This window comes from Lissotriton vulgaris, chromosome 1_1, assembly GCF_964263255.1.
Source record: "Lissotriton vulgaris chromosome 1_1, aLisVul1.2, whole genome shotgun sequence".
NCBI lineage: Eukaryota > Metazoa > Chordata > Amphibia > Caudata > Salamandridae > Lissotriton > Lissotriton vulgaris.
The window spans coordinates 225,654,435-225,678,292 of NC_141685.1; the positions used below are offsets into that span (position 1 = coordinate 225,654,435).

Here is a 23,858-nt window from a genome sequence, read left to right on the forward strand (position 1 = left end):
TAGGGGCCCGTAGCACCATCTTATATGCTTTCACCTGGGCCGCGTGGACCACTTTCTCGAATGCCCCCGGATAGGCTATGTGGCCATACGTGATGGCGGGGATCAGTTTTGCCCTGAGTGCAGTTAGCATCGGATCTGCTGAGGGACTGGCCAGGCCATGGTTTAAGTGTCTTAATGACGATATTATTTTGTCAATTTATGGTTTGAGCTCCTTCAGGTGTTTAACTGCGGTGGCCCTCTCAGAAACCCATATGCCCAAATAGTTGCAGGATGGGGCAGTGGTGATTCGATGTTCCCCTAGGGACCATGAAGCTTTTGTTTTGTGATGGTATTTGCCAAAGATTACTATCTTGGTCTTTCTCACATTGATGCATAACTCATTCTCCTTGTTGTAGGTGGCAAGACTATTTAAGGCTCTTTGAAGCCCTACCCTGGTAGGGTCCATGATTACTGTATCATCTGCGTACTGGAGCGTACCCAAGACCAGCTTCCCCAGTCTAGGATGTGCTATGTTGGCATCTTTCAGGGCTTGCCCCATGTCCGCTGTATACAGATTAAAAAGTAGGGGGGCCAGGACACACCCCTGCTTTAAATCTGAGTTGGTGGCAATTCTTGTGGTTGTAATTGTGGGGGTTCATTTCACCTGGACCCAAGTCCCCTCGTGAAGTGCTTTTATGGCTTTTAGCAGGGCTTTGGGGAGCCCCCAGGTCTCTAGTTTTGCCCAAAGCCAGCTTCTGTTCACTCGGTCAAAGGCCGTAGAATAGAATATAAAGCAACAGAACAGAGGCAACTCATTCCTCGAGTTAGCCTTCTTCGCCAAGTAGGTGAGCGCTATGATGTTATCCAGAGTGGAGCTGTTAGCCCTAAAGCCAGTCTGTGAGGGTGGAAGAATGCCGTTCTTATCCACCCAGGTCTCCAGGTCCTTTAAGAGAAGGCGGGCATATACCTTAGCTTCAATGTCAAGAAGGGCTATAAGTCTGTAATTAGCCGGGTTCAAGTGATCGCCTTTTTTATGAATGGGAAATAAAATTGAGCCTTTCCAGGAATTTGGCAAGATTGCGGTTGCGAATGAGTGGTTGTATAAAAGAGTAAGTTTGGTTGCAAAGAAGGCTGGGGCGTTCTTAAAGACATGGGCGGGAATCCCGTTTGGTCCAGGGGCGCCGTCGGTTCTGATGGCCTTGATGTGCTTTACTATCTCCGCCTCCGAAAATTTTCCTGGTCGGGTCGGTCTTAGATATTCTGTCGAGGCACTTTCAGTTTTGATGATAGTGGCTGCCTCCTTGGACCACGCGGTCACCAATAAAGTAAAAAAAATAAAAAATAAGGCTGCGTTCACATTATAGTTTAAAACAAATTCAACTGAGCGCGGTGTGCCTGAAGCGGATGTTGCATTCTTCTAAAAAGTAATGAAAACAAATAACATCACCATTGCGCCGTGAGTGCTGTCGGGGTAGGTGGAGGCCACTTTTAACCCCTTCCATGCGGCCGCGATTCTGCGCCTGTGCGGCAGAATCGCGAGTGGGCTGGTTCATGATGGCCCCCAGCCGTCATCAGCACACGAGCACTGTAGTGCATGATGGCTGGGGGCCGTCATCAGCATGGAAGGGTTTAAAGTTAGAGCGGCATAGCTCTCTACCTAAAAAGCGGCCGCAATTGTCCTGTGTGGCCGCGCTGCAGTGACATAAGGCAGCCGCTATTGTCCCCATTAGTCAATAACAAAATAGTGCTCACCAACTTATAACATAGACCGTGTAACCAGCCAAGTAAAAGGTCCAGTCATTATGGGAGGTAACAAATGCAGACAAGGCGGTACCAAGAAGGGACTAACAAGCCTGTTTACCAATCAGAAGCCAGCATTTACGAAGGACAATGACACAAGCCAATGACAAATATGTGCGTAGAGTAGGAGTGTTTTCCAGTGCATACTCCAATACAGCATGCCTCACAGAGTGAGCGGCGCATGCATGCTGTCCCTAGGCTCCACATAAAAATCTTAACCTGCAGCAGTACCACCCTTCCCTGCCTTTCATGAAACTAACTTTAAAGACACTTGCTATAATTTGTCACAGTGTCATAATTTCATAACTGAAGCAATTTCAATAATCTATTTAACAAAGCCATATTTGTTGCTGATTTATCGTATGCAACTAACAACCATTGGCAAAGCCAATAGTCCTGGCTTTTTTTTAAATTGTAATATTACTTTTTGTATTATATATTTGGATGCATTGACAGAAGCAGCAAATTACCATTCAGGCAGAACGATAAGCACAGTTTTTTTAGCTTACTGTTTAAGCCACGCTCCAATTACATTGGCCAAGCCCTTTTGAGAGACCGCCCCTGTCTTCTCATCCCACTTAAACCCCTGACTGTCCTGCTTTTATGTTCCCAGCCTCACTTGTGACAGCTAACTGGAGACCTGTGCATGAGGGCTGCTGATCCTGTGGCAGGTGGATGGATGTTCGCCCTATGCTTCCTGGATTTTCATTGTAAAATCACAGAGGCCAGCTGCACTTGATATCTCTCACTTCCGGGTTGTAAAGGTTATTGTGTGGTATTGAGACAGTGCTGCTCACAGCTCTGCTCCCACCCAAGGCTGCCTGTGCCAGGTTTCAATAAACTTAAAAAGTAAAGAAATTGATTTTTTTTCTATTTCTTTACAGTTGAAGCAATCGCTGCACGTGCGCTTTAGCTTTTGAAGTTTCCAGCTAAAGCGCGAGTGCCGCAATTGTAACAAAAGTAAATAAATAGAAAAAAAGGCGGCTGCACAGCTTATTTTTCAAATTTTTTACTTTTGTTACAATGGTGGCACCCACGCTTAGCCTTTGAACACCTTATGATAAAGTGCAAGTGCTACGATTGCTACAAAAGTAAAGAAATAGAAAGAAAAATTGCAATGTTTTTTATATTTTATTGCTTTTGATATAATTTCTGCACCCACATTTTAGCTTAAGCTGTTTAAAGCTGAAACGCGAGTGTAGTCACTGTAAAAAAAATTAAAAACATCTTTAAAAAGGCATTCAGCTGCCATTATTAGTGCTGGCCATGCCTGTTAAATTAAACCAGCTGAAGCAGCACATGTCGTGCATGCAGTAAGAGAAACTCTGTAAAGAAAATAGTGATTAGAGACTTAAGAACACGTACCGCGTAACAACTCAAGTAAAAGGGCCAGTCGCCATGGGAGGTTACAGAGGAAGACAAGGCGGTACTAAGGAGGAACTAACAAGCCTATTAAGGAATCGAAAGCCAGCATTTAGAAAGGACAATGTCACAAGCCAATGAAAAATATGGGCCGAGAGTGGGCAGGGCTTCTATTCCGAACTCCAGTGCAAGAATCGCGCAGAGCAGCACATGCACGCTGACTACACTCAACCTAAAAAGTGCAGGTACTCAGTATCGGACAGTATCTGCCCATTTAAAACACTGGACACAACCACAAGATTCACTTGCTGGAGCAGTCTGTGTGTGGTCTAGTCACAGTCATCATAAAAAAGTATCATTGTTGCCCCCTCAGGGTCAGGGGCAAATAAGTGATCCGACCATTTAGGACCACCAGTCTGTTGGAACTGGGGTCACCAGTCCCCTAGGGTAGCATGGCACGAGCGGGTAGGCATCAGAAAGCTTATGTGTAAAGCAACCATGCAGCACACGCAACCACTGAGTCAGAAACCTGGGCACGCAATTAGTGACACCACTCCAGTGAGCTTATGTAAAAACTCAAGTTAACTTTATTAAGATAGAGCAGGATCAGGGTATTAGGAATTCGTTAGGGTAGTTAGCTTAACAGCCTACTTTCCAAATGCATATGTTTCAAACCTCACATTAAATACTGGGTGCATAAATATTAAATATGCCATAAATATTAAAATATTAGATTATTAAATATTTGAAGAACGCAGGCCTGACCTCAGCCTTGCTCTGGGCCAGCACCTGAAAGTAGTACATTAAGGAGTTATAACAGGAAGCATGTAAATAAATAACAGTAGGCTTTCTAGTAAATTTAGCACTACGTGGAAGAAAACATTTCATTTATCCCACATTACCCATTTCATCATAAAATTAGCTTCATAGCTCTCTTTCCAGACACCTGTGTGTCAACACTTGGCATTAAACTTCAGTTGCATAAATATTAGGTATTCCCTAAATATTAAATATTGGATAAATCCATATTTAGTAAAACTCAGGCCTGACCTATGCCTTGCTCCTGGTCAGCACCTGCATCAGAAACATTAAACGACATTCAGATAACATTGCATCCCATTCAGGATAAGTTTGGCAACAAGGGCATAAATATCTCCTTCAAAACTTTCCATCAGTACCTTTCAATACTCCTGTCTGGAAAGAAATAACATTTCCTAGCTGGAGGAATAAATGGTGCCTTAAATAAGAGTAAAATATTTCCTCAATGGTAGAACATTTCATTTGTGTAGAATATCCTTTTCCTGGGCATAGAACGCTTTAGCCCAGCAACAGTACTCTTTTAGGACCTGCCTAAAGCAGGTTTGACCAGCAAATTCCCCTTTTCATTCCTCAGCACTAAGTGGGAGTCTATACATTTCATTAAGGCTAAAACCTTCAGTTAGCAGAAGTGAAACATTCCATTACTCCGCATTAAACATCCCCTGTAGTAGCTGAAAGTACCTCGGGAACTCTGCACTAGGCAGGAACATCTAACACCTTCCTATGCAGGAGTAAACCACTTTAGGGAAAATCAGGCAACCTCTTATTAGGTAATTATATACAGGTCATTACTCAATACTCAACATGCCATAAGGCTCTAATTGACAAAGCGTCAAGCAAAGGTGGAACATTCCCTTGCCAGTGAGTAAACATCTCATTTAGTCGGAGTACAACCTTTCATTGGGCAACTACACATCTCCTAATGCATGAATGAGCAGTGTATCACTCCTATGAATCAGGAAAATCTCATGAGGGCAAATGAAAAACATTTATCATCAATGCAGCACATTTAGATAATTATTACACTGCAGGAGTAAAACGTTTCCTTAGCAGAGGTCCCTCGATGGCCTTCAGGGGCCCAGTTACCAATTTTCCCCAGGGAGGGGCGAACTCGGGTCTCATGCGACCTTCCGCCCTCCTCCCCGGGGGTTTACCTGCCTTCTTCGGCCCTTCCCGGGCCCTTGCGTTGATCACAGGCAAAAGGGGAGGGCTCCTACCCCACACTGGAGCCCTCCGGTCGTAACTCCGCTTGTTTCCGGCCCTCGCTCTGCCTCCGGGGGCCCGGGGTTCATTCAGGGACAACCTCGGGGGAGACCCAACATTTCGGAGGGGGCTCCTGCTCTTTACGAGCTCTGGCGCTGCAGTCTCCCACAGTCTCAGGCTGCAATGACGGGGGCGTGGCCGGTGACACGGCGGCGTTCCCCCGTCACGTGACACGGGATCTCCTCGGCCTCAGGGCCTAACGCGCCTCACTGAAACTCCGGCGGGGTTTCTTGCCTCAGGGCCTAACGCGGCCCTCACGGTCTCCGGCGGCCCTCTCCTCACATCGGGGGCTGCCGCAACGAGGCAGTTAACAGCAGGAAGGCCCTCCAGTCGAACCGGGCCCGCGGCGGTGAATGCCCAGTTAGCGCCTCAGCAGGGGCTACAAGTAGGCGCTTGGAGGGGACTTCGTAGCGCTTTCAGGGCAGCGCTTTACATGCACTTTACAGCGCTCTGAGGGGGCAGGTTGCAGCACTCCTCCAGCGCTTCAGCAGGGGTCATCAAAGGAGCGATCAACAACGCTTGGGCAGATTGCTTCACAGCGCTTTACAGGCACTCCACAGCGCTCCGATGGGCCACAGCAGGCAATTACCACAGCGCTCATCAATTACTTCGTAGCGCTCAGTTGGAGGCCCAGCAGGGGTGGTACAGCGCATTCCTCCTCACAGCGCTTTACAAAGTCAATTACAGCCGGCAAGCGCTTCCCATGGGACACAGCAATTCTTCACCAGTCAAGCGCTTGGAAGGGCAATGTAGCGCTTAAGCAGTTCTAGGATAGCGCTTCATCAGTTACTTCACGACACTCCCCACAGGCAGACATCCTAAGCTTCAGCGCTTTACAGACAGCAGGGGGCTGCAGTTCAGGCAAATATAGCGCTTCAGGATTCTAGCGCTTCACAAGACAGCGCTTCGCCTAGGGCAACCACATAGGGCAGTCCAGCACTTGGGGCAACTTCCACAGCCCTGCAGGCAATTCACAGCGCTCCCACAGGACACAGCAGCGGTAGATTAGCGCAGGGACCCCAGGTGGCGTCAGGGGCACAGGGAGCAACACAGCGCCAATACCTGGGTGGTTCTTCAAATGTCCTGTGGTGATTCAGTCTCTCCTTGGCACTTTATGTTCCTTGCGCCTTTGTAAGTTTCTTGGTTACTGGTTCCTTGATTTCTTCTTGGCGCAGCTGTTTCTTGCGCCCTTGGTTTAGTTGCTTGGTTTCTTGTTCCTTGAAGGGGGTTAAGTTGGTGGCTGGTGTTAGATCTCCTCAGCCAATCCCCTCAAGTGGTCCCTGGGGGTTCCCTGCCGCGGGGCTAGGTCAGTGGGGGGGGAACAGGATACCTCAACACTTGCAAAGCAGCACACTAGGCCCTGTCATTCCAGCATCATAAGCCCCTGCCCTGACCCCCACTGCCTATCCTCCTGCGGAGGTACTTCCCCAGGTCTTCCCCTCAGCTTCTCTCCTCATTCTCCCCAGGAAAGTTCCCTCCCTTTCCTTTTATAGTGCCAGTTGACAGTTGATAGTGTCAGTTGGTGTCAGTTGGTGTCACCTCACCTCTTCCAGAAGGTTCCAGAGGCTTCCGGAGGTTCCACCATTCTACCTGTGGACAGGCTGGCAGGCTAAGATGGATACATTGCCTGAGGGTTCCAGCCTGCCCCTGGCTACTAGAATGCGCCCTCTAAACCACGCTGCTGCAGCAGTGGTCTGTGGCGGCCATGTTAGGGGTAAGAAGTACCTGTACTTTAACACTAGTTTTACACTACACAGGCCCTTCTCCACTACACAAGACCTACACACTGTTGTTTCAATAGGGGCATTCTAAATTAACAGGGGATAAAAAGCGAAAAATTTCTGGGGAAAGGGCCAAGTCTCACACATCTCCCCCCCAGCCAAAAGCCAGGGTAGACTGATCATTCCCTTGACGGGCTTCCCTGCTTGGGGCGGAAAAAGGTGGACGCAGGCCCAATACCACCATGACATCCTCGCTAATCCACCCACCCCACTGGTGTTCCTAGTGGGATGCGGCCAGGACAGACCTCCACTCCAGATGTCTCTGGCCCTTACTCTCTTCCAGAGTGGGGGGCAGTCGCCCCAGGCCCGTGGTACCTTTTTCCACTCTCCTCCTCAACCTAGGGTCTAAACCCTTAAGTTGAATTGGTGACAGGGGCGAGACCTACCTCTCCCTGCACCCCCTCCCAGGGTTCCGCACCCTCCCTCCTGGATGACACATCGGGACAGCCTAGTCTCCCAACCTGGTGTTCTCTTAAAGAACACGCCAGGCCCAGTGACCACAGCTGGGGCACCTCGGGACACCCCTGGGAGTCACAACGGGGGAACTCTGAATACAGAGATTCCTCCTGCCAGGTCAGGCAACCCCTGAACCTGGCCACCCAACCCAGGATCTTAACCCCGTGGCTGGACCGGTGCCAGAGGAGAGTCCTTCCTCCCTCTGCACCCCCTCCCAGAGTTCCGCACACTCTCCTACCCGGAGAGGTACCCCTGGGAGTCACACCGGTAGGGTCCTTAGTTACTGGTACCCCACCCTCCAGGTCAGGCAACGCCTGAACCTGAAACCCCAGTCCAGGTTCTACACTCTGTGACTGGTCCAAACCCCGAACCTCGGGTACGCTGCCACCATGGAAGCACCTGGTACACATAATTCCAAGGCCTTCAGCTCTAACTCTTCTAGCTGAAGCTTGTGCACCAGCTTCCTCTCATCCATTGCAAGGCTCTCACTCTCCCTTTTCTGCTCTAACCTCTCTGACGACACACACCCCCTTCCAAGGTTCTCTGGTGTGCCCGCCTCCCTGGGTGTGACCTGCCCCTCCTGTTCCCCATCCCCTCTCCCCTCTGGGTGGGCTCCTACCCGTGCCCCCAAAGTGGTACGGAGTTCCTTCTTCCGTCCGCCCAACAGGCACCCACATCCCCTGACAAAACTCCATTATGCCAGGTGGGGACTCAGATAAATCTGGGAAAAGATACCAGGACGTGGGTGACAGGATTAGGTCTAACAGATCTTGATACACTCTACAGGCTAGACAATGGAGGGGTCAATTACTTTGGCTTACACACAATAATTGTGCAGCCCAATTGCTGTGCACCCTGTCCCAATGGAGGGTGCTGCATGGTCACAAGTCCTGGATCCCACCGCTCGACACCAATATGTTGGAACTGGGGTCACCAGTCCCCTAGGGTAGCATGGCACGAGCGGGTAGGCATCAGAAAGCTTATGTGTAAAGCAACCATGCAGCACACGCAACCACTGAGTCAGAAACCTGGGCACGCAATTAGTGACACCACTCCAGTGAGCTTATGTAAAAACTCAAGTTAACTTTATTAAGATAGAGCAGGATCAGGGTATTAGGAATTCGTTAGGGTAGTTAGCTTAACAGCCTACTTTCCAAATGCATATGTTTCAAACCTCACATTAAATACTGGGTGCATAAATATTAAATATGCCATAAATATTAAAATATTAGATTATTAAATATTTGAAGAACGCAGGCCTGACCTCAGCCTTGCTCTGGGCCAGCACCTGAAAGTAGTACATTAAGGAGTTATAACAGGAAGCATGTAAATAAATAACAGTAGGCTTTCTAGTAAATTTAGCACTACGTGGAAGAAAACATTTCATTTATCCCACATTACCCATTTCATCATAAAATTAGCTTCATAGCTCTCTTTCCAGACACCTGTGTGTCAACACTTGGCATTAAACTTCAGTTGCATAAATATTAGGTATTCCCTAAATATTAAATATTGGATAAATCCATATTTAGTAAAACTCAGGCCTGACCTATGCCTTGCTCCTGGTCAGCACCTGCATCAGAAACATTAAACGACATTCAGATAACATTGCATCCCATTCAGGATAAGTTTGGCAACAAGGGCATAAATATCTCCTTCAAAACTTTCCATCAGTACCTTTCAATACTCCTGTCTGGAAAGAAATAACATTTCCTAGCTGGAGGAATAAATGGTGCCTTAAATAAGAGTAAAATATTTCCTCAATGGTAGAACATTTCATTTGTGTAGAATATCCTTTTCCTGGGCATAGAACGCTTTAGCCCAGCAACAGTACTCTTTTAGGACCTGCCTAAAGCAGGTTTGACCAGCAAATTCCCCTTTTCATTCCTCAGCACTAAGTGGGAGTCTATACATTTCATTAAGGCTAAAACCTTCAGTTAGCAGAAGTGAAACATTCCATTACTCCGCATTAAACATCCCCTGTAGTAGCTGAAAGTACCTCGGGAACTCTGCACTAGGCAGGAACATCTAACACCTTCCTTTGCAGGAGTAAACCACTTTAGGGAAAATCAGGCAACCTCTTATTAGGTAATTATAAACAGGTCATTACTCAATACTCAACATGCCATAAGGCTCTAATTGACAAAGCGTCAAGCAAAGGTGGAACATTCCCTTGCCAGTGAGTAAACATCTCATTTAGTCGGAGTACAACCTTTCATTGGGCAACTACACATCTCCTAATGCATGAATGCGCAGTGTATCACTCCTATGAATCAGGAAAATCTCATGAGGGCAAATGAAAAACATTTATCATCAATGCAGCACATTTAGATAATTATTACACTGCAGGAGTAAAACGTTTCCTTAGCAGAGGTCCCTCGATGGCCTTCAGGGGCCCAGTTACCAATTTTCCCCAGGGAGGGGCGAACTCGGGTCTCATGCGACCTTCCGCCCTCCTCCCCGGGGGTTTACCTGCCTTCTTCGGCCCTTCCCGGGCCCTTGCGTTGATCACAGGCAAAAGGGGAGGGCTCCTACCCCACACTGGAGTCCTCCGGTCGTAACTCCGCTTGTTTCCGGCCCTCGCTCTGCCTCCGGGGGCCCGGGGTTCATTCAGGGACAACCTCGGGGGAGACCCAACATTTCGGAGGGGGCTCCTGCTCTTTACGAGCTCTGGCGCTGCAGTCTCCCACAGTCTCAGGCTGCAATGACGGGGGCGTGGCCGGTGACACGGCGGCGTTCCCCCGTCACGTGACACGGGATCTCCTCGGCCTCAGGGCCTAACGCGCCTGACTGAAACTCCGGCGGGGTTTCTTGCCTCAGGGCCTAACGCGGCCCTCACGGTCTCCGGCGGCCCTCTCCTCACATCGGGGGCTGCCGCAACGAGGCAGTTAACAGCAGGAAGGCCCTCCAGTCGAACCGGGCCCGCGGCGGTGAATGCCCAGTTAGCGCCTCAGCAGGGGCTACAGGTAGGCGCTTGGAGGGGACTTCGTAGCGCTTTCAGGGCAGCGCTTTACAGGCACTTTACAGCGCTCTGAGGGGGCAGGTTGCAGCACTCCTCCAGCGCTTCAGCAGGGGTCATCAAAGGAGCGATCAACAACGCTTGGGCAGATTGCTTCACAGCGCTTTACAGGCACTCCACAGCGCTCCGATGGGCCACAGCAGGCAATTACCACAGCGCTCATCAATTACTTCGTAGCGCTCAGTTGGAGGCCCAGCAGGGGTGGTACAGCGCATTCCTCCTCACAGCGCTTTACAAAGTCAATTACAGCCGGCAAGCGCTTCCCATGGGACACAGCAATTCTTCACCAGTCAAGCGCTTGGAAGGGCAATGTAGCGCTTAAGCAGTTCTAGGATAGCGCTTCATCAGTTACTTCACGACGCTCCCCACAGGCAGACATCCTAAGCTTCAGCGCTTTACAGACAGCAGGGGGCTGCAGTTCAGGCAAATATAGCGCTTCAGGATTCTAGCGCTTCACAAGACAGCGCTTCGCCTAGGGCAACCACATAGGGCAGTCCAGCACTTGGGGCAACTTCCACAGCCCTGCAGGCAATTCACAGCGCTCCCACAGGACACAGCAGCGGTAGATTAGCGCAGGGACCCCAGGTGGCGTCAGGGGCACAGGGAGCAACACAGCGCCAATACCTGGGTGGTTCTTCAAATGTCCTGTGATGATTCAGTCTCTCCCTGGCACTTTATGTTCCTTGCGCCTTTGTAAGTTTCTTGGTTACTGGTTCCTTGATTTCTTCTTGGCGCAGCTGTTTCTTGCGCCCTTGGTTTAGTTGCTTGGTTTCTTGTTCCTTGAAGGGGGTTAAGTTGGTGGCTGGTGTTAGATCTCCTCAGCCAATCCCCTCAAGTGGTCCCTGGGGGTTCTCTGCCGCGGGGCTAGGTCAGTGGGGGGGGAACAGGATACCTCAACACTTGCAAAGCAGCACACTAGGCCCTGTCATTCCAGCATCATAAGCCCCTGCCCTGACCCCCACTGCCTATCCTCCTGCGGAGGTACTTCCCCAGGTCTTCCCCTCAGCTTCTCTCCTCCTTCTCCCCAGGAAAGTTCCCTCCCTTTCCTTTTATAGTGCCAGTTGACAGTTGATAGTGTCAGTTGGTGTCAGTTGGTGTCACCTCACCTCTTCCAGAAGGTTCCAGAGGCTTCCGGAGGTTCCACCATTCTACCTGTGGACAGGCTGGCAGGCTAAGATGGATACATTGCCTGAGGGTTCCAGCCTGCCCCTGGCTACTAGAATGCGCCCTCTAAACCACGCTGCTGCAGCAGTGGTCTGTGGCGGCCATGTTAGGGGTAAGAAGTACCTGTACTTTAACACTAGTTTTACACTACACAGGCCCTTCTCCACTACACAAGACCTACACACTGTTGTTTCAATAGGGGCATTCTAAATTAACAGGGGATAAAAAGCGAAAAATTTCTGGGGAAAGGGCCAAGTCTCACACAGTCCAATTATACCTTTGTCTGGGTGGTTATAGGAACTGAACACGGGTCTGCCGGACTCTAATGACTTTAAATATTTAACTTAATTGGGGCAATAGCACACCTATGTTTTTAAGAGCATCTAAGAGGTTCATGGAAAGTGTGAAAGATTGAAGGACAATCAGTGGTGTATTTTGGGAGGACACCACAGATACATGATTATATAAAACGGGAATGATTGCTCAAAGTTGTGAAGGTGCCAATTAGCAAAATTGCAGAAAAGCTTTAAAATGAATCATGAGACGAGAAGATAAAAATTATAATGATATTGTCACTGAAGAGAATTCTTTTTCCCTTTCTTTCTATCTACAGAATACAAAGAAGTCATCCAGGATAGGTATCTATGAATGCTTTAGAGTGCTTGTGACTGAGCAAAGTTTGCTATTAAAGGAAAAAATTTAATAAGGACTCTGCGGAATATAGAAGCCTGTTTAGGTTCTGAGAAAGTCCACTTGACCTTAAGCAGGCGAAAAAGGAGGCTGAAACATGTACAACGCAATAGGCATCGCTTCTAGTTTTTAGGTCGAGCCTGGGCAGCGAATGCGCTGCTCTGCAAGGCATGCTGTGTTCAGGTAGGGCCTTGAAGTTCTGCCCACTCTCCGCCCATATTTTACATTGGCTTGTGTCATTGTTCTTTGTAAACTCTGGCTCTTATTGGTCAATAGGCTTAGTAGGCCCTCCTTAGTACCACCATGTCTCATCTTGTAACCTCCGATAGGGACTGGCCCTCTTACATGTGTTGTTGCTCTGTAGGCTTTAATTACAGCCTTCGAGCACTATTTCATTTAAATTGTTTTCACCTGCCTGTGTGACCAAGAAGGACACGCTCTCTCCTAGCGCTTTATATTTTTAATGGCACGGCACGCCACAGTGGCGGCCCCGCCTTCGGTCTAATTGCGACACCAAACGCAACTGCATATTTAAAAAATATATGTATTCATTCACTTTTTTTGGGCTGTTTTCAAGCGCCCTATGCAGCGCTTGCACGTTAATAGTGACCATGCCCATTTCTTTAGAGGAGCAGCATCTAAAGAAATGGGTACTGCCGCCATTAAAATGAAAGGCTGTTTGGGGTGCTTTTACAAAAAAAAACATTTGTTTTTCAAGCAAATGCTTTTTTGGTAAAAGCGCCCCATTCCGCGCTTTCACTTTAATGGAGGACACGCCCCTTCATTTATACGTGGCTCATCTAAAGAAAGGGGCATGATCTCTATTAACATGAAGCCTGGCATGGGGCACTTGGAAATAAAAAATATCAGCAATGCAATAGGTCTCGCATTTGCGAGGATTTCAGCTATTGTCATTTACAATCCCAATACCTCAAATTCTCATAAATGCGAGACCTATTGCATTGCAAATGCTTGTTAATCTTGCCACATGGAACTATATTAAAATACAAAGCTAGGGTTCCGTGGAGATAATTTTATTCAAGGTCCCTCCCAATATACTTAGTGCTTCCTCCAGTGTTGAGGTCATAAGCCCTCTCTGATACATTTTGTATCTGGGACAACTCTATGATGCCCCGTGATTCCTCATGATTCCAGTGGCCCTGAATAAAATATACGTTGGGTGAGTAAAGTTTAACTCCCTCATTTGGACCCACACTTACAGTCACCTCATGAGCACATACTAAATGCATTATTATCTGGACTTGAAATGACACTTTTTGCACAAAACATCCAGAATTTTGATATACAATTATTATGTTTCTGATTTTGAAGGATAAAATAAACAGTTGGTCCGCTCATATTTCAACTTTCTCTAAATAACAAATGTTAAAGCAATTTTTTTGTTCTGTTTTTAATCCTAAATTGCATCTCAGTGGCCTGGACACTGGTTTTTGGCTTCCCAGCACAGAGAAAACAGAAAACAGTTATAACGGACACAGAAGTAGAATACGAAGCCACAATTTTATTCATCAAAAATAGTTTTTTATTGTGAACTAAGTGCGTGTCTAAAAACACCCAAAACTTATTTTATCACACTCAGGAATAACTGCTGCCTTTATTGCTTAGACCCAAAATAGACCCAAAAAACTATTAGATCTCGTCAAGATTCCTAACTGCTCACCCCAACCTCCAAATTGGAGGATTCTACAAAGAAAGCAGCGGATTTCGCTATATTCTTCAATGAAAAAGTGAAATCACATGGTGACTGTTGGACTTTGCCCTTCTGGCAAGTTCACCCCTAAACTTTTTGCTTTGCGAATGGGAATTTGTGGAAGTGATTTCTGGTCTTTGCGCACTTTAGCACTGTGGCGCAGTGTAAAGTGCGTGCGCACTCTGAGTGCATGTGGTGAGATAGGCCTGCCCTCCCATAGGAATGCATGGGGAATGTATGTGTCCCTGGTAGCTCCTGATGCGTGAGGTGTGCATGCTCGAGTTTGGTATGGGCGAACCCATGAGAGTGAATGCCGTGCAATGGTATGTGCGGCGTGTATGTGTCTAGCGGGGAAGTGCCACTTCTAGACATTGATGTGTGTGTGCAGTGAGGGTGCTGGAGTGTGATTGGCTGGAGCTGGCTGGCAAGCCTGGCTCGAGGACGTCTATGTGGGTCTGCCCCGGTGGTGAATGGAGAGATTAGCATACTGATGTGAGGGAGGGGCTGCACCTGGTTCCTGAATTGGGCTGGGCTTTCCCCACACAATGCTGGCTCTGCCCCCTGTGGTGCGTCTAACGACCCTAGCCTCCCTAGTGAATGAAAGGGGTGGTTGAGACATCAAGGGTGCTCCAAAACCAGCTGCAACTGGTTTCTCCCCTCACCCTGCACCTACAGACAAAGGAATTACTAGTATAAGAAGGGGCTGTGTCCCCTTACAATTTGTTCTCTTCCAGGATCCTTAGGGGGTTGTTGCTGTTGCTGGGCAGGAGGACCGCCACTTGGATTGTCTCCCTGCCTGGAGACCCAGTGAGCTGGCTCTGGGCCCAGCCTTGCCCCTCTGCCCACCTGAAGAACTTTGCTGGACTTTGTGGCTCCTAGCGCCTGGGGAGCGCTTTTCCTGTTGTCCCTAGCGCTGGGAGCGCCTTGGTGCCTTTAGCGCTGTGAGCGCTTTCCTCTGCCCGCCTCGTGCTGGGAGCGCTGTATTTTGTGCCCACAGGCGCCTGTGAGCGCTTTATTGTGCCCTAGCGCAGGGAGCGCTTTATTGTTCACTAGCGCTTTGGGAGCGCTGAATTCATCTTTAAAGCCGGTGCCCACCCGGCATTGCCCCGCAAAATCGTCCCCGCCGCCGCCCGGCCCACCGCAGGAAGTCAGGCAGGCTGGGGGCGGGACCGAGGGACACCTGGAAGTGTTCTGTACAAAACCGGAAGCGGACGGAAGCCCACCCCGCGCTCCGGTGAGAGGAGGAGACAGAGGAAGCCCACGGCCTGCGCCTTCCACAGGGCTCCCAGGAGTGAGGGAGAGCCCCGTGGTGACCCGTTTAAAGGAGGGAGAGCCCCGAGGAGCGGGAGCTCTCCTGCAGCCCTGCCGCCGCACCAAGCCTGAGGAGCAGCGCTCGAGCAGAGTCCCCGCCGTCCCGGTGAGTAAAGAGGGCTGGTGGGGGCTCCACGAGTGCCACGGTGTAGCCGGCCCCAACCCAGCTACAGTTCTGAGTGGGCCCGCCGTTGTGGGCCGCTCCAGCAGAGGGGCCATTGCTTTCAGAGTCCCCAGTGGCGGACTCCGACGACCAGGAGCATTTGTGTCAGACCCACGAGGGTCCCCAGGGGGCAGTCGTTTGATTCAGAGCCCCGAGAGGCTCGCCGGTGATTACTTTCGAGTCCAGTGAGGCTCAGGGGCAAATCTTGTGTTCGAGCCCCCTCGAGCAGGGCTCCTACGTTGTTCAGGGGCATTACTTCTCGAGTCCACGAAGGACTCCACCGCCAGTGCCCCCATTGGTTGACGAGCCGCGGAGGCTCAAGGCGACACCTCTGTTTTGCGAGCCCACGAGAGGCTCAGGCGGCCTATTTTGTCTTGAGAGCCCAGAGAGGCTCGCAGCGCCACAGTTGGTCTAGAGCCACGGAGGCTCAGGGGCACCCCTTTGTTACTTGTGAGCCCAGAGAAGCTCGTGGGGCATATTTGTTTATTTAGAGCCTGCAAGGCTCCCACATTGTGTTCTTGAGCCCAGGAGGCTCCCACGATGGCCCCATCATTCTCCCCAGCTGCCCAGCACTTCATGGGCAGCTGCCACGTTTAGGCCCCTGACACTGGGACACAGGGCGTCCTAGCCCCAACAAGGCCAGTTGGCCTAGGGACTGCCACAGGAGGTGGCTCATGGGAGTTTGGCGCAATTGTTCTTTTGCTACACCTCTGAATGATTTAAGACATCATGTGTTTTCCTTCCCTGCACCTCTGAATGTGTTGTTTATGCATCATTTGCCTTGTTCCTTACACCTCTGAATGTATGTTATGCATCATTTGTTATGTGCTTATACCCCTACGGGTATTGTGATACTTAGGTGGTTGTTCTCCTAGTACAGGTGGTGCTAGTAAGGTCCTGGGTACCAGTGATTACTGGTTGTGTGCTATTTTGTTTTACAGTGATTATATGCTATCTTCTAAGTGAAGTTCTAAAAGTGCTAATTCCTGACAGTGGTCCAGGTGGCCCTGTCTTGTACATATCCCCTGTAAATTCTGCCCGTGCCTGTTGGCACATTGTAAAGTGTGTGTTTTATATAATGTGTTTTGGTATAATACAAAGGCTATTTTTATATATAACCTTGTGTGGAGTTTCCTTTGTGGTGGGCCTTGGGTGTTGTTGCTGGGGTGCGTGCGCAAATACTTAACTCCCATCGCCTCCAAATTTAGCCTTGCTGCTTGCGCCACGTTACCTAGAGGGTGAGCAGGGGTTATCTTGGCGTGTAACTCCCGTGCCCTGACTTAGGAGCGGTGGTCTCTGACTGACTTTGGCGCAAGCCCTGGCCAGCCAGGGATCCTGTTTCTAACAGTGACCAGGTCGCTCATAATATCCCTCCAGAGGAGTGCAAATCCTCAGCCATTTGGCAGAACTTTGACCCCATCTCTGAAGGTGCCCTCCTCAAGTGCATTCGCGTAAACAAAGCCCTCCAACCATTCTCTGGACCCCATCCCCAGTGCCATTGCCATTTACTTCTATACCCATTCCCTTTCCTATTGGACCACTCTGGTCAACCTCTCCCTCTGTCAAGGCTCCCTTCCTGTCTCCTTCAAAACTGGGCAGGTCACTCCTCTGCTCAAAAAACCCACTGATGATGCCAATGACCTCAACAACTTCCGCCCGATCACTAATCTACGCTTTCTTGCGAAGATCACAGAAAGATGTGTAGCGATACAACTCTCTCGTCATATCAAGGACAATTTTCTTCTTGACAATTGTCAGTCCGGCTTCATCCAAAACTGCAGCACTGAAACAGCCCTATTGCAAGTGGTTGATAACGCGCTGAGGATACTCGATTCAGGGGGGGGGTCCTGTCTTCTAATTCTCCTAGATCTCTCTGCAGCCTTTGACACTGTCAATTACAACACCCTCCTCAACACTCTTCAACAGATAATGGGCATGGAGGGCACTCTGCTTAAATGGTTTGCCTACTTCCTCTTAGATAGATCCCAAATGATCAAAATAGCGAACAGTGTTTCATCTCCTGTGGCGGTAGGTCAAGGTGTTCCTCAAGGCTCTATACTTGCACCCACATTGGTCATTCTCTATTTAGAACCACTGGGAAATCTCCTAAGTAAATCCAGGATCCACTGTCATCTCTATGCAGACGACACTCAAATCTACCTCAAGGTTGCCTTCCCTCACGATCTCTCCATCCTAAGTGTAGGAAGGTGTATATCTGACTATGGTTACCCCCAAACTTTTTGCCTGGTGTTTAGCTGTTTTTTTACTTAGTTGGCCTGGGATCCTGCTATTCAGGGCCCCAGGCTGATTGCTCTCTCCTTAAAATGGACTCCATGTACCTTAGGTGCATATACAATTGGAACTGGTTCACCTTATAGGCCCCTGTAACAGTGTACCATAGGTACCCAGGGCATAGGTGTAGCCAAGGCCTACCATGGGCTGCAGCATGTATTGTGCCACCCCTGGCCTGGCCTCCATATTTGACACAACTGGCTGTTCACTCAGCTGGGGTAAGTTGGTGTAATCACCTCTTACTTAGATATAGTATATCTATATCTAACCTAACTGGACACATAGTAACCTATAAGTCACTCCAATGGCAGGCCTTAAGAATCCTGGAGGCAGAGTGCGTGGTTTCATGTGAGATGGTGCTCTAGCACGAGCTGAGCCAGTCTGCAGCTGTCAGGAACAACTCCCTTAGCTGTTCCGGGATATTGCCATACCATATACTCTTAAGTGCATTAAAATCCTCGCGGTTATATGCTAACTTTGGTTTGGCTTTATCAAAACATGTCGAGTAAGGTGTCATACGATTTGGAATACTATCCCCTCGACAGTCCTGTCGACGGGGATAGCATTCCACCCTTCTAGAGAGACACGACATGTACATAACCTGAACCCCGGTTAAAGTTAACCAGAGCCTCAGCATCACAAAATGGATGCTGCCACCACAGACACAAGTCTGACCTCCTGCTGCTGGGAGTCCTTCCAGTGAGGGAGGCTTGGACAAAGGGTTTCCTGCCTTGGGAGGTGCGAGCACCACCCCAGACAGGATTTTGTGTATTGGGTAGGACAGGGCTGAATAGATTGAGACATGCCTGGGGCACACAAGGTGTCCTCGTGCATAAGCCAGTCCAAACCGGCTCTGGGGCTTTCCAGCCCCAGTCCTGGCGCAGAGCTGGACAAAGGAAAGGGGGTGTAACCGCCCCCCTTCCTGGTCCCACCCAGAGGAGGGACCTAGCAGGTGATCCACACCTCAGATTGGGAATAAGAGTGGGAGCAGTGCCATAGCACCTCAGATCATCCTGAAATCAACTTGAAACTAAGAAGACGACTGGACTTCGACATTCTGCTGCAGAGAAGACTGAAGAGCATCTCCCTTGTGGCCTAGGAGTGGCCACCCTGTGAACACAGGCACCATCCAGCAACTCGACGTCTGCTTTGCTGCCGCCTCCTGCCGGAGCCCAGAGCCTGATGAGACCCAGACTCCCAGACCTCTCACAGCCCGATCCACAGTCCCTGCAAAGAAGGGACCCGTGGAGGCACCGAGAGACGTGGGACTGGACATCTCGAAAGACCCCCGAGAAGCTGACTGCGCAGCACCTGAGGCACCCTCGATGCTGTGCTTTAGGGTTTGAGAAGCCCCACAACCAAGCAGCACTTGCACCGAAGATCAGCCCCCCAGCATCTCCAAGATCTGCGTGGGGCCCTTTTGCATTGTGCCACTCGACGCGCCATCCCGGCCACTTGCCACGTGGTCAGCGGCCATCTTGCCAATGAAACCTACAATTTACACTGCGGGTCTGGTTGCTCCAGACTTGTCCTCGCTCCTGTAAAAAGGAGCACCTGCTCTGACCTTGCTGGTCCGAGTGATAAGCCTTTTTCACTTCCTGCGTGGCTTGCATTAGCCAAGGCCTATTTGCTCCAATCAAGTTGCCGACACCGCCATCAGCTAGAACTTTTGTGGCACAGCTTGTGATCGACTCATGGACGTCCTTGACCTCTTCGTGTCCACGTGGCTGCAGAGAGAATCTACACCTCATCGCCTGTTTGCACCCGACATTGCCTGGTTCCAATCTGGTTCCACAGTAGTCACTGGCTAGTGACTTTGAACATTGTCCCCTCTGCTTTCAGGTCTTCACCACTTCAGATCCACCCTTGGATCCACCGGAACTCTTCACATCGAGCCGCCTGCAGCATCTTCAGCTCCAAGCACCATTGACCTGCGTGACGAAACCCGACACTACTTCGCACCTATGCACCCGCTTCCTGTGGGTGAGGTAACTCAGCAACGCCGGTGTTCCCACACTGGTACACACCTCTAGTGTCTGTGTCTAAAGTTTCATTCTTCTAGGTCACTCGGAAGGTTCCTTAAACACTAACTTTGTAACTTTTACGCACCATTGACATTGCATTGGTGTATGCGTGCACTTTAAGCGCTGCACCCGAGTCCCACGGGCCTTTCCCGACGTAGTCACTGCTAGTCCCGATCAGCTCCAGCGATTCCCGAGGCCCTAGGCCTACTTCCTTTCCGATTAGTATCTCTTATACCACTTTCTTAGTATATGGTTTAGGTGGCCCCTAGGGCTCATCCATATTGTGCAACTTTTGTATATTTAAACTGTGTTTTGTTTTAACACATTTGCTTCTGTGCTCATAAAGAGTATAGGGGATACTTGTAGTAATAAATATATATATATATTTTCAATATATATCAGTGTGGTGTCCTTTCATTTGGTATTCAAGGGGATTGTGTATGGTAAAACTGCTTGCTTCACATGCCTATACAGAGTTTAGCCTAAGACTGCTTTGTCCACGCTACCATTAGGATAGCTGGTCTATAAGGTTGACTTACAACCAATCATCATAAGGGTTGCTTGGCATGGTACAAGGTGATCTCTAGAACTAGTGAGCATCATATACCAGGCCAACTTCTCACACTAAGCTCTACTCTCAACTCCATTCAAAACTGGATGTCAACTCTTCAATTGATTCTGAATCCCTCCAAAACTGAATTCCTCCTCCTCTCCTCCTCACTCTCTCCTCCCCCGGTCCAATCATGGATGGATCAGATTATTCTACTTAACAATAAACCCATCATTGTCGACAGCGCAAAATCCCTTGGTGTCATACTCGACAAAAAACTCAATCTAATCTCCCACATCAATTCCATTGCAAAGTCTGCTCGATACCAACTGCGCCTTCTTTGGGGAATTCGTCGCTTTTTCCCGGAGCAGGACCTCAAAACCTTGGTGCAATTGCTGGTCCTCTCCAGACGGGACTACTGCAATTCTCTTCTTACTGGCCTCCCCAAATCCCACTTGTCCCCCTTGGGTCTGTTCTCCATTCAGCAGCTCGTTTCATTTATGGGGCCAAAAGAACGACTACATCACACCGATGTTATCCACCCTCCGCTGGTTTCCCATCGAGGCTAGAGCTATCTACAAGACTGCCTGTATCACCCACAAAGCCTTGCACTCCTCCTCTCCTCGCTATCTGGCGAATAAACTGAAACTCTCTGGAGGCTCTAGACCATCACGTAATGTGGAAAATCTACTGCTTGAACCTCCCACTTTCAAGAAGGAAAGATCGATGGCCCAATCCTTTTCAGGCAACGCAGTGAGAATCTGGAACTCACTTCCGCCTCAGCTCTGGACCACCACCTCCTTCCAGGTCTTCAAAACGGACCTCAAAGTTCTTCTCCTCCAAAGACACCTCCAAAAGTAATTCACACCCTCTTTATTATCTGAAGGAAGACCTCCCATTACTGAAAACTCTATTCTCCATGACTATGGAAGTACCTTCCCAGTGTGTTCTTGTGGTTGGAGTGTATGCCATTTATTGCAGTATTATCCTTGTACCTGTGTTTGGTACTCCTTTGTAACATGCACACGCCACTTTTCTCTTGTAACACACTGTTTGCTACCTTTCATATTTTGTTTGCTTTTGATACTTTCACAAGTGCTACCATTGCCTACGTAACGTTTGCTCTTGTGCCTGAGTGTCTAGCATATATCGCAGTATTTTACCTCTAATTGTACTTTGTTTTCTCTTGTAACCTGCACACTTGTCACTCTTTCCTCACTGTTTGCTACCTCATGTATTTTGTTTGCTCACAATTGTAACTTTTACCTCATGTAACTTATCGTCTGCTTTTGTAATTTGTTTACTTGTAATTTTCTGTTCCTATTGTGAAGCGCTCTGATGCCTTCTGGTAAAGTCTGCGCTATATAAAAATCCATAAATAAATAAATAAAAACATTCTGCAGAATATCGCACTGTTTTTTTTCTATGTAAATGCTTCCGTTCTAAAATGTTTCAGAGCAAATATTTTGTGCTGCCTGGGAGTAAAATGTTTAATTTAAAATGTTTAATTTAAAACAATTCCAAAAAAAGAAAATTTCAACGGCCTCCCCGTCGGGGAATTGAACCCCGGTCTCCCGCGTGACAGGCGGGGATACTGACCACTATACTAACGAGGAGCTGTAGTGCACGTGTTTCTAAAACTCCTTTCGAATGTGTAGTGCCGATGGAGACGTTTCTGAAAAAGGTCATGAAATAAGGTTAACAGGCATCAAAGAAAACAAAAGGTGTTGAGCCATCTTTGAATTGAATAAGTGTTGTGTTTTAGCAAACAATATTTACAAACTGTAGGCTTCTTTAAGTAGTAAAGTGAATTTAATCTAATAAATAAATACAGTACTCTCTGCGCACTTTGTATTGAAATGTTCTTACTGTATTTTTATCAAAACAAATGCTGACGAGTGAGCTTAGAGCGAGGGTTGAGGGGAGGGTTGTGTGCTGGCGTGTGTGTGGGTGTTGTTTCCTTGAATGTCTGTGCAGCCGGGGGATACTGCCTGTTCCATCATGGCCGCCAGGATTCCCTTACCTGGCCTTTAGCATAGGAAGCGGATGTTCGAGTCGAGTGACACCGTGATCTTAGACGGAGGATGCCTGCCTCTTTGGTGCGGAAAGACTTAAGTTGTTAATTTTGATTAATAAAACTTTAATTATAAGTTGGAAACCTGCCTTGAAGTCCTGGTGCTCTCCTGTGCTAATTAAAGAATTACTGTTGCTCTTTTTTCAGAGTACCTGCCCGTTTAAAAGCCTCCGCGCTTTTTAACTTCTGCTCCTTGCAAGCTGGTATTTTTAACTCCATAACTGGAAAATCAAAATCAAACTGCAAGTCCCGGAATGCAAAGTGTGGTTCTCTGAAAAGGTTGGTCCGGCGGAATGTGATACATATGACGGTAGCATGCGTTCACACAAACAGCCCTTTAGAACAGAGAAAATTACTATATATATATTTTTTTTTTTCTCGTCTTTGGCTATAAGGTTCTTAACTCAAAGCGAGTGAATGGGCATGCATAAGAACCCCTTTCTGATGCCCGCCTCCCGTTGGTTCAGCCTGCCCACCCTGCATCTTTCTGATGCTCTCAGAGGTTGCCCACGTGCAGCTCTGGACCCATCTCGGATATACGGGGGCTCCTCGGGGTCAACCTGAATCCCAGTCAATGTCATAAATGGATACTTTGGAGTCGCAGGAAGAAGCGGGTGGTTTCTGTTGGTACAGTGGTGAATGGACCTTCTAAATATGGATTTTTTAAAGACCATCCAGAATGCTCACACCATTTGACCACTTTGAGTAGAAATAGTCCGTGGCTAGATTGTACATCGGCTGGGAATCTCATAAGCTGAGGGTGAGACAGGCATCCGGGGCTAGCAGCAGGTGTGAGACTGCATTGCTCCCGAGAAGGCTGGTGTCTGTGCCAAGCAGGAGCAGCCCGCACCTGCTATGTGCATGGCACAAGTCCAGGACCTTCAGTCTGGTTAGGTAACATGATTGTACACAGTGCCAAGCAGGAAATTAGTATGCGCTATCCGATGATCCCTTGAGGGAGCGGTGTGCGTCTCCTTGGCCTGGTTGTAGGCACTGTCTGGGATACTGTTTTGGTGTAGGTATTGGTGGAAGACCATGGCAAGTAGAGTCAGTATTTCAGGTGACTGAAATGTGTGCAGAAAGTTGCTAGAACGTGGCAGTCAGAAGATCCTGCAGTCTGTGCTTACAGTGTTTCTACCTTCCAAGAGTCCAGCACTCCACAGTAACCCAGCCTCAAGCGGACTTCTCCTGTGGACGGTGTGGAAGGACAGGAAGTGACGCTGCATAAATACATGTGCGGGAATAGGAGTCACCTTTTTTTTCTGAGGTATCTCAAGACACTGGAATAGAGCCAACCCCAGTCTTTCAAAGTTGCATCCACCCCAGCAGCCTCTTCGGGTTGTCCCAATCCCTGTCGTCCTTGAGCTCCAACTCAGCACATATATTCTTTTGGAGCATGT

The 23,858-nt window shown here is 48.7% G+C and overlaps 1 non-coding gene across 1 annotated transcript; it reads right to left on the reverse strand.

The window, feature by feature from the left end:
- Nucleotides 1-21,928: 21,928 nt before the first annotated feature.
- On the reverse strand, nt 21,929-22,000 carry TRNAD-GUC (transfer RNA aspartic acid (anticodon GUC)). The gene has a single exon. It is a non-coding gene; the product is annotated as a tRNA-Asp (tRNA).
- Between the last annotated feature and the right edge of the window lie 1,858 nt (nt 22,001-23,858).